Source organism: Taudactylus pleione, unplaced genomic scaffold (genome assembly GCF_031769625.1).
Source record: "Taudactylus pleione unplaced genomic scaffold, aTauple2 ptg000473l, whole genome shotgun sequence".
Classification (NCBI taxonomy): domain Eukaryota; kingdom Metazoa; phylum Chordata; class Amphibia; order Anura; family Myobatrachidae; genus Taudactylus; species Taudactylus pleione.
The window spans coordinates 7,235,272-7,248,926 of NW_028284875.1; the positions used below are offsets into that span (position 1 = coordinate 7,235,272).

General features: G+C 33.2%; 2 non-coding genes across 2 annotated transcripts; both read left to right on the forward strand.

The window, feature by feature from the left end:
• The first annotated feature begins 2,025 nt into the window (after nucleotides 1–2,025).
• Nucleotides 2,026–2,118, forward strand: TRNAI-UAU (transfer RNA isoleucine (anticodon UAU)). The gene is given in 2 exon segments: nucleotides 2,026–2,063; nucleotides 2,083–2,118. It is a non-coding gene; the product is annotated as a tRNA-Ile (tRNA).
• A 10,367-nt stretch (nucleotides 2,119–12,485) lies between these two features.
• On the forward strand, nucleotides 12,486–12,578 carry TRNAI-UAU (transfer RNA isoleucine (anticodon UAU)). Its single transcript is given in 2 exon segments — nucleotides 12,486–12,523; nucleotides 12,543–12,578. It is a non-coding gene; the product is annotated as a tRNA-Ile (tRNA).
• Nucleotides 12,579–13,655: the final 1,077 nt, after the last annotated feature.

Below are 13,655 nucleotides of genomic sequence, written 5' to 3' on the forward strand. Positions count from 1 at the left end.
ATCTTTGTCTTCAAAAGGGTAATTTTCTGCTTTTTATATTTCTTTGGACACTGACTTTATTGACAATTTAGGTGCTACAGACAAAAAAACAATGTTTACCTTTAAATATAGAGCAGAAGTGAGATTTAACTTATTTTTATTTAAAGATTCTGCACTTTTTGGTAATATAGTGTATATTTTCCCTATGCAACATTAAAGTTACATATATCTATACCAAATATTATTTAAGATAAATAAACAGGAATTATTTTACAATTTTGATAATATTGAACTGTACAACAATGGCATGAATTCATTGCAATATACACCTATGGATACATAAAACTTGGCAATAACACAAATGCACAATATAATTGATTACCTTATGATTAGAATATTACTTTTATTAGGTACTTTAGTATTGGGTGCAGTAGTTTAGTGGATTTAAAAAGTAACTAATTTAAAATTAATAAACCAAGTTAATTTACTTAGTCAACTCGATGCTAAAATCACTCAACTAAAAATAATGCACTTTGACCATGCGCTCCTGTGGCGCAATTGGTCGGTGCACTGTACATATAAGACAGTATTTGTTGAGCAAAGCTGAGGTTGTGAGTTCAAGCCTCACCTGGAGCAAATGTAATCTTTTTTATAATGTCATCAGTTAATGATTATCATCTGCTACCGGAACATCCTGATATGAAGGCAGAAAAAAAACACAAACATGACTGTTTTTAAGGTACCAGTACACACATCTGCTTTGGTTCATATGCACTGTAAACATTACTTTAGTTAGTCAACAAAATGGAATGCAAAAGACTACCTCTTTATTGGTAAAAGAGTTGCATCAATCTTTTTTGCTGCAATGTAACATGAGGGTCCACACTATTAGGTCTGGTTAGTACAATCACATTTCATACTGGGATTTGTAAAGCAAAGAACACAAATAAACGGCTTTCCTATATCGCAACAATTAATGATTATACTAATGAAAAAATCAGTTTCACACAAAGATGTAACTAAGCCCCGGTGGCCTAAAGGATAAGGCACTGGCCTCCTAAGCTAGGGATTGTGGTTTCAAGTCTCACCTTGGGTGATAGACTTTATTTCATCCATACAATTACTGGAGATGTTCCCTTTATTCTTGCTTGATACTGCACAAATGGCTCCACCAGAAACTTTTATCTGCTTAACTATCCGGTACTGTTCAGCTTGCACAATTATGGCTCAGTATCTAAAAGCACAAATTTATCCTAATGACATTGTGGATTAGTTTCCGGATAAGTTTACTATCACCTGGGATAGTGGTTTCAAGTCCCGTCTAGGATCTATGTTCCTTTGTTGCTCATTCTCATTCTAGAAGTTATGCTTTTTTCAATGCAGGTGACTGTCTTAATGGTATTGCATGAAATCCATATATACCAAAACATACCTATTAAGTTTTAATTGCAATTTAATATCAGAGTGGATACAAAATAACAATGTCTATGGCAATTGCTGATGGGTCTATTGAAGTACTTTCATCCTTGTCATCAAAAGGGTAATTTTCAGCCTTTTATATTTCTTTGGACACTGACTTTACTGACAATTTAGGTGCTACAGACCAAAAAAACAATGTTTACCTTTAAATATATAGCACAAGTGAGATTTAACTTATTTTTATTTAAAGATACTGCACTTTTTGGTATTATAGTGTATATTTTCCCTATGCAACAGTACAGTTACATATATCTATACCAAATATTATTTAAGATAAAAAAAACTGGAATTATTTTACAATTTTGATAATATTGAACTGTACAACAATGGCATGAATTCATTGCAATATACACCTATATATACATAAAACTGGGCAATAACACAAATGCACAATATAATTGATTACCTTATGATTAGAATATTACTTTTATTAGGTACTTTAGTATTGGGTGCAGTAGTTTAGTGGATTTAAAAAGTACCTAATTTAAAATTAATAAACCAAGTTAATTTACTTAGTCAACTCGATGCTAAAATCACTCAACTAAAAATAATGTACTTTGACCATGCGCTCCTGTGGTGCAATCGGTCAGCGCACGGTACTTATAAGACAGTATCTGTTGAGCAATGCCGAGGTTGTGAGTTCAAGCCTCACCTGGAGCAAATGTAATCTTTTTTCTAATGTCATCAGTTAAAGATTATCATCTGCTTCCTGAACATCCTGATATGAAGGCAGAAAAAAAACACAAACATGACTGTTTTTAAGGTACCAGTACACACATCTGCTTTGGTTCATATGCACTGTAAACATTACTTTAGTTAGTCAACAAAATGGAATACAAAAGATTAACTCTTTATTGGTAAAACAGTTGCATCAATCTGTTTTGCTGCAATGTAACATGAGGATCCACACTATTAGGTCTACTTAGTACAATCACATTTCATGCTGGGATTTGTAAAGCAAAGAACACAAATAAACGGCTTTCCTATATAGCAACAATTAATGATTAAACTAATGATAAAATTAGTTTCACACAAAGATGTTACTAAGCCCCACTGGCCTAATGGATAAGGCCCTGGCCTCCTAAGCCAGGGATTGTGGGTTCATGTCCCATCTCGGGTGGTAGGCTTTATTTCATCAATATAATTAATGGAGATGTTCCTTTTATTCTTGCTTCATACTGCACAAATGGCTCCACCAGAAACATTTATCTGCTTAACAATCCGGTACTGTTCAGCTTGCAAAATTATGGCCCAGTATCTAAAAGCAGACATTTTTCCTAATGACATTGTGGATTAGTTTCCGGATAAGTTTACTATCACCTGGGACAGTGGCTTCAAGTCCCATCTAGGATGCATGTTTCTTTGTTGCTCATTCTCATTCTAGAAGTTATGCTTTTTTCAATGCAAGTGACTGTCTTAATGGTATTACATGAAATCCATATGTACCAAAACATACCTATTAAGTTTTAATTGCAATTTAATATCAGAGTGGCTACAAAATAACAATGTCTATGGCAATTGCTGATGGGTTTCTTGAAGTCCTTTCATCCTTGTCATCAAAAGGGTAATTTTCTGCTTTTTATATTTCTTTGGACACTGACTTTACTGACAATTTAGGTGCTACAGACCAAAAAAACAATGTTTACCTTTAAATATAGAGCACAAGTGAGATTTAACTTATTTTATATTAAGGATACTGCACTTTTTGGTATTGTAGTGTATATTTTCCCTATGCAACAGTAAAGTTACATATATGTATACCAAATATTATTTAAGATAAATAAACAGGAATTATTTTACAATTTTGATAATATTGAACTGTACAACAATGGCATGAATTCATTGCAATATACATCTATGGATACATAAAACTGGGCAATAACACAAATGCACAATATAATTGATTACCTTATGATTAGAATATTACTTTTATTAGGTACTTTAGTATTGGGTGCAGTAGTTTAGAGGATTTAAAAAGTAACTAATTTAAAATTAATAAACCAAGTTAATTTACTTAGTCAACTCGATGCTAAAATCACTCAACTAAAAATAATTCGCTTTGACCATGCACTCCTGTGGCGCAATTGGTCAGTGCACTGTACTTATAAGACAGTATCTGTTGAGATCTGTTGAGCAATGCCGAGGTTGTGAGTTCAAGCCTCACCTGGAGCAAATGTATTCTTTTTTCTAATGTCATCAGTTAAAGATTATCAACTGCTTCCTGAACATCCTGATATGAAGGCAGAAAAAAAACACAAACATGACTTTTTTTAAGGTACCATTACACACATCTGCTTTGGTTCATATGCACTGTAAACATTACTTTAGTTAGTCAACAAAATGGAATGCAAAAGATTAACTCTTTATTGGTAAAACAGTTGCATCAATCTGTTTTGCTGCAATGTAACATGAGGGTCCACACTATTAGGTCTACTTAGTACAATCACATTTCATGCTGGGATTTGTAAAGCAAAGAACACAAATAAACGGCTTTCCTATATAGCAACAATTAATGATTAAACTAATGAAAAAATTAGTTTCACACAAAGATGTTACTAAGCCCCACTGGCCTAATGGATAAGGCACTGGCCTCCTAAGCCAGGGATTGTGGGTTCATGTCCCTTCTCAGGTGGTAGGCTGTATTTCATCAATATAATTAATGGAGATGTTCCTTTTATTCTTGCTTCATACTGCACAAATGGCTCCACCAGAAACTTTTATCTGCTTAACAATCCGGTACTGTTCAGCTTGCAAAATTATGGCCCAGTATCTAAAAGCAGACATTTATCCTAATGACATTGTGGATTAGTTTCCGGATAAGTTTACTATCACCTGGGACAGTGGCTTCAAGTCCCATCTAGGATGCATGTTTCTTTGTTGCTCATTCTCATTCTAGAAGTTATGCTTTTTTCAATGCAAGTGACTGTCTTAATGGTATTACATGAAATCCATATGTACCAAAACATACCTATTAAGTTTTAATTGCAATTTAATATCAGAGTGGCTACAAAATAACAATGTCTATGGCAATTGCTGATGGGTTTCTTGAAGTCCTTTCATCCTTGTCATCAAAAGGGTAATTTTCTGCTTTTTATATTTCTTTGGACACTGACTTTACTGACAATTTAGGTGCTACAGACCAAAAAAACAATGTTTACCTTTAAATATAGAGCACAAGTGAGATTTAACTTATTTTCTATTAAAGATACTGCACTTTTTGGTATTATAGTGTATATTTTCCCTATGCAACATTAAAGTTACATATATGTATACCAAATATTATTTAAGATAAATAATCAAGAATTATTTTACAATTTTGATAATATTGAACTGTACAACAATGGCATTAATTCATTGCAATATACACCTATGGATACATAAAACTGGGCAATAACACAAATGCACAATATAATTGATTACCTTATGATTAGAATATTACTTTTATTAGGTACTTTAGTATTGGGTGCAGTAGTTTAGAGGATTTAAAAAGTAACTAATTTAAAATTAATAAACCAAGTTAATTTACTTAGTCAACTCGATGCTAAAATCACTCAACTAAAAATAATGCAATTTGACCATGCGCTCCTGTGGCACAATCGGTCAGTGTGCAGTACTTATAAGGCAGTATCTGTTGAGCAATACCTGGAGCAAATGTAATTTTTTTTCTAATGTCATCAGTTAATGATTATCATCTGCTACCGGAACATCCTGATATGAAGGCAGAAAAAAAACACACACATGACTGTTTTTAAGGTACCAGTACACACATCTGCTTTGGTTCATATGCACTGTAAACATTACTTTAGTTAGTCAACAAAATGGAATGCAAAAGACTACCTCTTTATTGGTAAAAGAGTTGCATCAGTCTGTTTTGCTGCAATGTAACATGAGGGTCCACACTATTAGGGCTGGATAGTACAATCACATTTCATGCTGGGATTTGTAAAGCAAAGAACACAAATAAATGGCTTTTCTATATCGCAACAATTAATGATTATACTAATGAAAAAATCAGTTTCACACAAAACTGTTACTAAACCCCAGTGGCCTAATGGATAAGCTAGGGATTGTGGTTTCAAGTCTCACCTGGGGTGATAGGCTTTATTTCATCCATACAATTAATGGAGATGTTCCCTTTATTCTTGCTTGACACTGCACAAATGGCTCCACCAGAAACTTTTATCTGCTTAACTATCCGGTACTGTTCAGCTTGCGCAATTATGGCTCAGTATCTAAAAGCAGAAATTTATCCTAATGACATTGTGGATTAGTTTCCGGATAAGTTTTCTATCATAGTGGCTTCAAGTCCCATCTAGGATCTATGTTCCTTTGTTGCTCATTCTCATTCTAGAAGTTATGCTTTTTTCAATGCAGGTGACTGTCTTAATGGTATTGCATGAAATCCATATGTACCAAAACATACCTATTAAGTTTTAATTGCAATTTAATATCAGAGTGGCTACAAAATAACAATGTCTATGGCAATTGCTGATGGGTTTATTGAAGTACTTTCATCCTTGTCATCAAAAGGGTAATTTTCTGCCTTTTATATTTCTTTGGACACTGACTTTACTGACAATTTAGGTGCTACAGACCAAAAAAATAATGTTTACCTTTAAATATATAGCACAAGTGAGATTTAACTTATTTTTATTTAAAGATACTGCACTTTTTGGTATTATAGTGTATATTTTCCCTATGCAACATTACAGTTATATATATCTATACCAAATATTATTTAAGATAAATAAACAGGAATTATTTTACAATTTTGATAATATTGAACTGTACAACAATGGCATGAATTCATTGCAATATACACCTATGGATACATAAAACTGGGCAATAACACAAATGCACAATATAATTGATTACCTTATGATTAGAATATTACTTTTATTAGGTACTTTAGTATTGGGTGCAGTAGTTTGGAGGATTTAAAAAGTAACTAATTTAAAATTAATAAACCATATTAATTTACTTAGTCAACTCGATGCTAAAATCACTCAACTAAAAATAATGCGCTTTGACCATGCGCTAATGTGGCGCAATCGGTCAGCGCGCAGTACTTATAAAGCAGTATCAGTTGAGCAATGCTGAGGTTGTGAGTTCAAGCCTCACCTGGAGCAAAAGTAATTTTTTTTCTAATGTCATCAGTTATTGATTTTCATCTGCTTCCTGAACATCCTGATATGAAGGCAGAAAAAAAACACAAACATGACTGTTTTTAAGGTACCAGTACACACAGCTGCATTGGTTCATATGCACTGTAAACATTACATTAGTTAGTCAACAAAATGGAATGCAAAAGACTACCTATTTATTGGTAAAAGAGTTGCATCAATCTGTTTTGCTGCAATGTAACATGAGGGTCCACACTATTTGGTCTCGTTAGTACAATCACATTTCATGCTGGGATTTGTAAAGCAAATAACACAAATAAACGGCTTTCCTATATCGCAACAATTAATGATTATACTAATGAAAAAAATCAGTTTTATAGAAAGATGTTACTAAGCCCCAGTGGCCTAATAGATAAGGCACTGGCCTCCTAAGATAGGGATTGTGGGTTCAAGTCCCATTTGGGACTTTATTTCATTAAAATAATTTTGGAGATGTTCCTTTTATTCTTGCTTCATACTGCACAAATGGCTCCACCAGAAACTTTTATCTGCTTAACAATCCGGTACTGTTCAGCTTGCAAAATTATGGCCCAGTATCTAAAAGCAGACATTCATCCTAATGACATTGTGGATTAGTTTCCTGAAGAGTTTACTATCACCTGGGACAGTGGCTTCAAGTCCCATCTAGGATGCATGTTCCTTTGTTGCTCATTCTCATCCTAGAAGTTATGCTTTTTTTCAATGCAGGTGACTGTCTTAATGGTATTGCAGAATATCCATATATACCAAAACATACCTATTAAGTTTTAATTGCAATTTAATATCAGAGTGGCTACAAAATAACAATTTCTATTGCAATTGCTGATGGGTTTCTTGAAGTCCTTTCATCCATGTTATCAAAAGGGTAATTTTCTGCCTTTTATATTTCTTTGGACACTGACTTTACTGACAATTTAGGTGCTACAGACCAAAAAAACAATGTTTACCTTTAAATATAGAGCACAAGTGAGATTTAACTTATTTTTAATTAAAGATTCTGCACTTTTTGGTATTATAGTGTATATTTTCCCTATGCAACATTAAAGTTACAAATATCTATAGCAAATATTATTTAAGATAAATAAACAGGAATTATTTTACAATTTTGATAATATTGAACTATACAACAATGGCATGAATTCATTGCAATATACACCTATGGATACATAAAACTGGGCAATAATACAAATGCACAATATAATTGATTACCTTATGATTAGAATATTACTTTTATTAGGTACTTTAGTATTGGGTGCAGTAGTTTAGTTGATTTAAAAAGTAACTAATTTAAAATTAATAAACCAAGTTAATTTACTTAGTCAACTCGATGCTAAAATCGCTCAACTAAAAATAATGCAATTTGACCATGTGCTCCTGTGGCGCAGTCGGTGTGTGCGCGGTACTTATAAAACAGTATCTGTTGAGCCATGCTGAGGTTGTGAGTTCAAGCCTCAACTGGAGCAAATGTAATTTTTTTTCTAATGTCATCAGTAAATGATTATCATCTGCTACCTGAACATCCTGATATGAAGGCAGAAAAAAAACACAAACATGACTGTTTTTAAGGTACCAGTACACACAGCTGCTTTGGTTCATATGCACTGTAAACATTACTTTAGTTAGTCAACAAAATGGAATGCAAAAGACTACCTCTTTATTGGTAAAAGAGTTGCATCAATCTGTTTTGCTGCAATGTAACATGAGGGTCCACACTATTAGGGCTGGATAGTACAATCACATTTCATGCTGGGATTTGTAAAGCAAATAACACAAATAAACGGCTTTCCTATATCGCAACAATTGATGATTATACTAATGAAAAAATCAGTTTCATACAAAGATTTTACTAACCCCCAGTGGCCTAATAGATAAGGCACTGGCCTCCTAAGACAGGGATTGTGGGTTCAAGTCCCATCTTGGGTGATAGGATTTATTTCATTAAAATTATTTTGGAGATGTTCCTTTTATTCTTGCTTCATACTGCACAAATGGCTCCACCAGAAACTTTTATCTGCTTAACAATCCGGTACTGTTCAGCTTGCAAAATTATGGCCCAGTATCTAAAAGCAGACATTCATCCTAATGACATTGTGGATTAGTTTCCTGAAAAATTTACTATCACCTGGGACAGTGGCTTAAAGTCCCATCTAGGATGCATGTTCCTTTGTTGCTCATTCTCATCCTAGAAGTTATGCTTTTTTTCAATGCAGGTGACTGTCTTAATGGTATTGCAGAAAATCCATACATGCCAAAACATACCTATTAAGTTTTAATTGCAATTTAATATCAGAGTGGCTACAAAATAACAATTTCTATTGCAATTGCTGATGGGTTTCTTGAAGTCCTTTCATCCATGTTATCAAAAGGGTAATTTTCTGCCTTTTATATTTCTTTGGACACTGACTTTACTGACAATTTAGGTGCTACAGACCAAAAAAACAATGTTTACCTTTAAATATAGAGCACAAGTGAGATTTAACTTATTTTTAATTAAAGATTCTGCACTTTTTGGTATTATAGTGTATATTTTCCCAATGCAACATTAAAGTTACAAATATCTATAGCAAATATTATTTAAGATAAATAAACAGGAATTATTTTACAATTTTGATAATATTGAACTATACAACAATGGCATGAATTCATTGCAATATACACCTATGGATACATAAAACTGGGCAATAACACAAATGCACAATATAATTGATTACCTTATGATTAGAATATTACTTTTATTAGGTACTTTAGTATTGGGTGCAGTAGTTTAGTTGATTTAAAAAGTAACTAATTTAAAATTAATAAACCAAGTTAATTTACTTAGTCAACTCGATGCTAAAATCACTCAACTAAAATTAATGCACTTTGACCATGTGCTCCTGTGGTGCAGACGGTGTGTGCGCATTACTTATAAGACAGTATCTGTTGAGCAATGCTGAGGTTGAGAGTTCAAGCCTAACCTGGAGCAAATGTAATTTTTTTTCTAATGCCATCAGTAAATGATTATGATCTGCTACCTGAACATCCTGATATGAAGGCAGAAAAAAAAACACAAACATGACTGTTTTTAAGGTATCAGTACACACAGCTGGTTTGGTTCATATGCACTGTAAAGATTACTTTAGTTAGTCAACAAAATGGAATGCAAAAGACTACCTCTTTATTGGTAAAAGAGTTGCATCAATCTGTTTTGCTGCAATGTACCATGAGGGTCCACACTATTAGGGCTGGATAGTACAATCACATTTCATGCTGGGATTTGTAAAGCAAATAACACAAATAAACGGCTTTCCTATATCGCAACAATTAATGATTATACTAATGAAAAAAATCAGTTTCATAGAAAGATGTTACTAAGCCCCAGTGGCCTAATAGATAAGGCACTGGCCTCCTAAGAAAGGGATTGTGGGTTCAAGTCCCATTTGGGACTTTATTTCATTAAAATAATTTTGGAGATGTTCCTTTTATTCTTGCTTCATACTGCACAAATGGCTCCACCAGAAACTTTTATCTGCTTAACAATCCGGTACTGTTCAGCTTGCAAAATTATGGCCCAGTATCTAAAAGCAGACATTTATCCTAATGACATTGTGGATTAGTTTCCAGATAAGTTTACTATCACCTGGGACAGTGGCTTCAAGTCCCATCTAGGATGCATGTTCCTTTGTTGCTCATTCTCATGCTAGAAGTTATGCTTTTTTTCAATGCAGGTGACTGTCTTAATGGTATTGCAGAAAATCCATATATACCAAAACATACCTATTAAGTTTTAATTGCAATTTAATATCAGAGTGGCTACAAAATAACAATTTCTATTGCAATTGCTGATGGGTTTCTTGAAGTCCTTTCATCCATGTTATCAAAAGGGTAATTTTCTGCCTTTTATATTTCTTTGGACACTGACTTTACTGACAATTTAGGTGCTACAGACCAAAAAAACAATGTTTACCTTTAAATATAGAGCACAAGTGAGATTTAACTTATTTTTAATTAAAGATTCTGCACTTTTTGGTATTATAGTGTATATTTTCCCTATGCAACATTAAAGTTACAAATATCTATAGCAAATATTATTTAAGATAAATAAACAGGAATTATTTTACAATTTTGATAATATTGAACTGTACAACAATGGCATGAATTCATTGCAATATACACCTATGGATACATAAAACTGGGCAATAACACAAATGCACAATATAATTGATTACCTTATGATTAGAATATTACTTTTATTAGGTACTTTAGTATTGGGTGCAGTAGTTTAGAGGATTTAAAAAGTAACTAATTTAAAATTAATAAACCATATTAATTTACTTAGTCAACTCGATGCTAAAATCACTCAACTAAAAATAATGCGCTTTGACCATGCGCTAATGTGGCGCAATCGGTCAGCGCGCAGTACTTATAAAGCAGTATCAGTTGAGCAATGCTGAGGTTGTGAGTTCAAGCCTCACCTGGAGCAAAAGTAATTTTTTTTCTAATGTCATCAGTTATTGATTTTCATCTGCTTCCTGAACATCCTGATATGAAGGCAGAAAAAAAACACAAACATGACTGTTTTTAAGGTACCAGTACACACAGCTGCATTGGTTCATATGCACTGTAAACATTACATTAGTTAGTCAACAAAATGGAATGCAAAAGACTACCTATTTATTGGTAAAAGAGTTGCATCAATCTGTTTTGCTGCAATGTAACATGAGGGTCCACACTATTTGGTCTCGTTAGTACAATCACATTTCATGCTGGGATTTGTAAAGCAAATAACACAAATAAACGGCTTTCCTATATCGCAACAATTAATGATTATACTAATGAAAAAAATCAGTTTTATAGAAAGATGTTACTAAGCCCCAGTGGCCTAATAGATAAGGCACTGGCCTCCTAAGATAGGGATTGTGGGTTCAAGTCCCATTTGGGACTTTATTTCATTAAAATAATTTTGGAGATGTTCCTTTTATTCTTGCTTCATACTGCACAAATGGCTCCACCAGAAACTTTTATCTGCTTAACAATCCGGTACTGTTCAGCTTGCAAAATTATGGCCCAGTATCTAAAAGCAGACATTCATCCTAATGACATTGTGGATTAGTTTCCTGAAGAGTTTACTATCACCTGGGACAGTGGCTTCAAGTCCCATCTAGGATGCATGTTCCTTTGTTGCTCATTCTCATCCTAGAAGTTATGCTTTTTTTCAATGCAGGTGACTGTCTTAATGGTATTGCAGAATATCCATATATACCAAAACATACCTATTAAGTTTTAATTGCAATTTAATATCAGAGTGGCTACAAAATAACAATTTCTATTGCAATTGCTGATGGGTTTCTTGAAGTCCTTTCATCCATGTTATCAAAAGGGTAATTTTCTGCCTTTTATATTTCTTTGGACACTGACTTTACTGACAATTTAGGTGCTACAGACCAAAAAAACAATGTTTACCTTTAAATATAGAGCACAAGTGAGATTTAACTTATTTTTAATTAAAGATTCTGCACTTTTTGGTATTATAGTGTATATTTTCCCTATGCAACATTAAAGTTACAAATATCTATAGCAAATATTATTTAAGATAAATAAACAGGAATTATTTTACAATTTTGATAATATTGAACTATACAACAATGGCATGAATTCATTGCAATATACACCTATGGATACATAAAACTGGGCAATAATACAAATGCACAATATAATTGATTACCTTATGATTAGAATATTACTTTTATTAGGTACTTTAGTATTGGGTGCAGTAGTTTAGTTGATTTAAAAAGTAACTAATTTAAAATTAATAAACCAAGTTAATTTACTTAGTCAACTCGATGCTAAAATCGCTCAACTAAAAATAATGCAATTTGACCATGTGCTCCTGTGGCGCAGTCGGTGTGTGCGCGGTACTTATAAAACAGTATCTGTTGAGCCATGCTGAGGTTGTGAGTTCAAGCCTCACCTGGAGCAAATGTAATTTTTTTTCTAATGTCATCAGTAAATGATTATCATCTGCTACCTGAACATCCTGATATGAAGGCAGAAAAAAAACACAAACATGACTGTTTTTAAGGTACCAGTACACACAGCTGCTTTGGTTCATATGCACTGTAAACATTACTTTAGTTAGTCAACAAAATGGAATGCAAAAGACTACCTCTTTATTGGTAAAAGAGTTGCATCAATCTGTTTTGCTGCAATGTAACATGAGGGTCCACACTATTAGGGCTGGATAGTACAATCACATTTCATGCTGGGATTTGTAAAGCAAATAACACAAATAAACGGCTTTCCTATATCGCAACAATTGATGATTATACTAATGAAAAAATCAGTTTCATACAAAGATTTTACTAACCCCCAGTGGCCTAATAGATAAGGCACTGGCCTCCTAAGACAGGGATTGTGGGTTCAAGTCCCATCTTGGGTGATAGGATTTATTTCATTAAAATGATTTTGGAGATGTTCCTTTTATTCTTGCTTCATACTGCACAAATGGCTCCACCAGAAACTTTTATCTGCTTAACAATCCGGTACTGTTCAGCTTGCAAAATTATGGCCCAGTATCTAAAAGCAGACATTCATCCTAATGACATTGTGGATTAGTTTCCTGAAAAATTTACTATCACCTGGGACAGTGGCTTAAAGTCCCATCTAGGATGCATGTTCCTTTGTTGCTCATTCTCATCCTAGAAGTTATGCTTTTTTTCAATGCAGGTGACTGTCTTAATGGTATTGCAGAAAATCCATACATACCAAAACATACCTATTAAGTTTTAATTGCAATTTAATATCAGAGTGGCTACAAAATAACAATTTCTATTGCAATTGCTGATGGGTTTCTTGAAGTCCTTTCATCCATGTTATCAAAAGGGTAATTTTCTGCCTTTTATATTTCTTTGGACACTGACTTTACTGACAATTTAGGTGCTACAGACCAAAAAAACAATGTTTACCTTTAAATATAGAGCACAAGTGAGATTTAACTTATTTTTAATTAAAGATTCTGCACTTTTTGGTATTATAGTGTATATTTTCCCAATGCAA